Source organism: Hypomesus nipponensis, chromosome 11 (genome assembly GCF_054491055.1).
Source record: "Hypomesus nipponensis isolate SF chromosome 11, ASM5449105v1, whole genome shotgun sequence".
Lineage (NCBI taxonomy): Eukaryota > Metazoa > Chordata > Actinopteri > Osmeriformes > Osmeridae > Hypomesus > Hypomesus nipponensis.
Window position 1 is genome coordinate 20,147,954 of NC_140371.1, and position 5,324 is coordinate 20,153,277.

Consider the following 5,324-nt stretch of genomic DNA (forward strand, 5'->3'; position numbering starts at 1 on the left):
AAAAAAAAATGGCTCCAGATTAGTGTTAAATTGATTAAATAACTACCCCAAACCATCTTTCGAAGTATTAATACATTTGGGAATTAGTTATGGTGTGAACACACATTCTTACAAAATCGTTTTAATTTTTGGTGGGTCACACATTCTGACGGCCGTCAGAAATGGTGACCTATGTGGTAATGGCTCTATGATGACTCTAAATCGTAAAACATTTCTCCAGATGAGTGTTAAATTGTTGAAATAACTACCCCATACCATCTTTCGAAGTTTGAATATCTTTGGGAAGCAGTTACGGGAAAACAAACATTCTTACAAAATCGTTTTAATTTTTTAGTGGGTCACACATTCTGACAGCCGTCAGAAATGGTGACCTATGTTGTAATGGCTCTATGATGACTCTAAATCGGAAAAAAATGGCTCCAGATTAGTGTTAAATTGATTAAATAACTACCCCAAACCATCTTTCGAAGTTTGAATATCTTTTGGAAGCAGTTTCGGAGGGAACACACATTCTTACAAAATCGTTTTAATTTTTGGTGGGTCACACATTCTGACGGCCGTCAGAAATGGTGACCTATGTGGTAATGGCTCTATGATGACTCTAAATCGTAAAACTTTTCTCCAGATGAGTGTTAAATTGTTGAAATAACTACCCCATACCATCTTTCGAAGTTTGAATATCTTTGGGAAGCAGTTACGGAAGGAACACACATTCTTACAAAATCGATTTATTTTTTTGGTGGGTCAAACATTCTGAAGGCCGTCAGAAATGGTGACCTATGTTGTAATGGCTCTATGATGACTCTAAATCGGAAAAAATGGCTCCAGATTAGTGTTAAATTGATTAAATAACTACCCCAAACCATCTTTCGAAGTATTAATACATTTGGGAATTAGTTATGGTGGGAACACACATTCTTACAAAATTGTTTTAATTTTTGGTGGGTCACACATTCTGACGGCCGTCAGAAATGGTGACCTATGTGGTAATGGCTCTATGATGACTCTAAATCGTAAAACATTTCTCCAGATGAGTGTTAAATTGTTGAAATAACTACCCCATACCATCTTTCGAAGTTTGAATATCTTTTGGAAGCAGTTACGGAGGGAACACACATTCTTACAAAATCGTTTTATTTTTTTGGTGGGTCACACATTCTGACAGCCGTCAGAAATGGTGACCTATGTTGTAATGGCTCTATGATGACTCTAAATCGGAAAAAATGGCTCCAGATTAGTGTTAAATTGATTAAATAACTACCCCAAACCATCTTTCGAAGTATTAATACATTTGGGAATTAGTTATGGTGGGAACACACATTCTTACAAAATCGTTTTAATTTTTGGTGGGTCACACATTCTGATGGCCGTCAGAAATGGTGACCTATGTGGTATTGGCTCTATGATGACTCTAAATCGTAAAACATTTCTCCAGATGAGTGTTAAATTGTTGAAATAACTACCCCATACCATCTTTCGAAGTTTGAATATCTTTTGGAAGCAGTTTCGGAGGGAACACACATTCTTACAAAATCGTTTTATTTTTTGGGTGGGTCACACATTCTGACGGCCGTCAGGAATGGTGACCTATGTGGTAATGGCTCTATGATGACTCTAAATCGGTAAAAATGGCTCCAGATTAGTGTTAAATTGATTAAATAACTACCCCATACCATCTTTCGAAGTTTGAATATCTTTGGGAAGCAGTTACGGAGGGAACACACATTCTTACAAAATCGATTAATTTTTTAGTGGGTCACACATTCTGACAGCCGTCAGAAATGGTGACCTATGTTGTAATGGCTCTATGATGACTCTAAATCGGAAAAAATGGCTCCAGATTAGTGTTAAATTGATTAAATAACTACCCCAAACCATCTTTCGAAGTATTAATACATTTGGGAATTAGTTATGGTGGGAACACACATTCTTACAAAATCGTTTTAATTTTTGGTGGGTCACACATTCTGACGGCCGTCAGAAATGGTGACCTATGTGGTAATGGCTCTATGATGACTCTAAATCGTAAAACATTTCTCCAGATGAGTGTTAAATTGATTAAATAACTACCCCAAACCATCTTTCGAAGTATTAATACATTTGGGAATTAGTTACGGTGGGAACACACATTCTTACAAAATCGTTTTATTTTTTGGGTGGGTCACACATTCTGACAGCCGTCAGAAATGGTGACCTATGTTGTAATGGCTCTATGATGACTCTAAATCGGAAAAAATGGCTCCAGATTAGTGTTAAATTGATTAAATAACTACCCCAAACCATCTTTCGAAGTATTAATACATTTGGGAATTAGTTATGGTGGGAACACACATTCTTACAAAATCGTTTTAATTTTTGGTGGGTCACACATTCTGACGGCCGTCAGAAATGGTGACCTATGTGGTAATGGCTCTATGATGAATCTAAATCGTAAAACATTTCTCCAGATGAGTGTTAAATTGTTGAAATAACTACCCCATACCATCTTTCGATGTTTGAATATCTTTGGGAAGCAGTTACGGAGGGAACACACATTCTTACAAAATCGATTTATTTTTTAGTGGGTCACACATTCTGACAGCCGTCAGAAATGGTGACCTATGTTGTAATGGCTCTATGATGACTCTAAATCGGAAAATATGGCTCCAGATTAGTGTTAAATTGATTAAATAACTACCCCAAACCATCTTTCGAAGTATTAATACATTTGGGAATTAGTTATGGTGGGAACACACATTCTTACAAAATCGTTTTAATTTTTGGTGGGTCACACATTCTGACGGCCGTCAGAAATGGTGACCTATGTGGTAATGGCTCTATGATGACTCTAAATCGTAAAACATTTCTCCAGATGAGTGTTAAATTGTTGAAATAACTACCCCATACCATCTTTCGAAGTTTGAATATCTTTTGGAAGCAGTTACGGAGGGAACACACATTCTTACAAAATCGTTTTATTTTTTTGGTGGGTCACACATTCTGACGGCCGTCAGAAATGGTGACCTATGTGGTAATGGCTCTATGATGACTCTAAATCGGAAAAAATGGCTCCAGATTAGTGTTAAATTGATTAAATAACTACCCCAAACCATCTTTCGAAGTATTAATACATTTGGGAAGCAGTAACGGGAAAACAAACATTCTTACAAAATCGTTTTAATTTTTTAGTGGGTCACACATTCTGACAGCCGTCAGAAATGGTGACCTATGTTGTAATGGCTCTATGATGACTCTACATCGGAAAAAAATGGCTCCAGATTAGTGTTAAATTGATTAAATAACTACCCCAAACCATCTTCCGAAGTATTAATACATTTGGGAATTAGGTATGGTGGGAACACACATTCTTACAAAATCGTTTTAATTTTTGGTGGGTCACACATTCTGACGGCCGTCAGAAATGGTGACCTATGTGGTAATGGCTCTATGATGACTCTAAATCGTAAAACATTTCTCCAGATGAGTGTTAAATTGTTGAAATAACTACCCCATACCATCTTTCGAAGTTTGAATATCTTTTGGAAGCAGTTACGGAGGGAACACACATTCTTACAAAATCGTTTTAATTTTTGGTGGGTCACACATTCTGACGGCCGTGAGAAATGGTGACCTATGTGGTAATGGCTCTATGATGACTCTAAATCGTAAAACATTTCTCCAGATGAGTGTTAAATTGTTGAAATAACTACCCCATACCATCTTTCGAAGTTTGAATATCTTTTGGAAGCAGTTACGGAGGGAACACACATTCTTACAAAATCGTTTTAATTTTTGGTGGGTCACACATTCTGACGGCCGTCAGAAATGGTGACCTATGTGGTAATGGCTCTATGATGACTCTAAATCGTAAAACATTTCTCCAGATGAGTGTTAAATTGTTGAAATAACTACCCCACACCATCTTTCGAAGTTTGAATATCTTTTGGAAGCAGTTACGGAGGGAACACACATTCTTACAAAATCGTTTTATTTTTTTGGTGGGTCACACATTCTGACGGCCGTCAGAAATGGTGACCTATGTGGTAATGGCTCTATGATGACTCTAAATCGGAAAAAATGGCTCCAGATTAGTGTTAAATTGATTAAATAACTACCCCAAACCATCTTTCGAAGTATTAATACATTTGGGAAGCAGTAACGGGAAAACAAACATTCTTACAAAATCGTTTTAATTTTTTAGTGGGTCACACATTCTGACAGCCGTCAGAAATGGTGACCTATGTTGTAATGGCTCTATGATGACTCTAAATCGGAAAAAAATGGCTCCAGATTAGTGTTAAATTGATTAAATAACTACCCCAAACCATCTTCCGAAGTATTAATACATTTGGGAATTAGTTATGGTGGGAACACACATTCTTACAAAATCGTTTTAATTTTTGGTGGGTCACACATTCTGACGGCCGTCAGAAATGGTGACTTATGTGGTAATGGCTCTATGATGACTCTAAATCGTAAAACATTTCTCCAGATGAGTGTTAAATTGTTGAAATAACTACCCCATACCATCTTTCGAAGTTTGAATATCTTTGGGAAGCAGTTACGGAGGGAACACACATTCTTACAAAATCGTTTTATTTTTTTGGTGGGTCACACATTCTGACGGCCGTCAGAAATGGTGACCTATGTGGTAATGGCTCTATGATGACTCTAAATCGGAAAAAAATGGCTCCAGATTAGTGTTAAATTGATTAAATAACAACCCTAAACCAATTTTCGAAGTTATTACATTTGGGAAGCAGTAACGGGAAAACAAACATTCTTACAAAATCGTTTTAATTTTTTAGTGGGTCACACATTCTGACAGCCGTCAGAAATGGTGACCTATGTTGTAATGGCTCTATGATGACTCTAAATCGGAAAAAAAATGGCTCCAGATTAGTGTTAAATTGATTAAATAACTACCCCAAACCAACTTTCGAAGTATTAATACATTTGGGAATTAGTTATGGTGGGAACACACATTTTTACAAAATCGTTTTAATTTTTGGTGGGTCACACATTCTGACGGGAGTCAGAAATGGTGACCTATGTGGTAATGGCTCTATGATGACTCTAAATCGTAAAACATTTCTCCAGATGAGTGTTAAATTGTTGAAATAACTACCCCATACCATCTTTCGAAGTTTGAATATCTTTGGGAAGCAGTTACGGAGGGAACACACATTCTTACAAAATCGATTAATTTTTTCGGTGGGTCACACATTCTGACGGCCGTCAGAAATGGTGACCTATGTGGTAATGGCTCTAGGAAGACTCTAAATCGGAAAAAAATGGCTTCAGATTGGTGTTAATTGATTAAATAACTATCCCAAACCATCTTT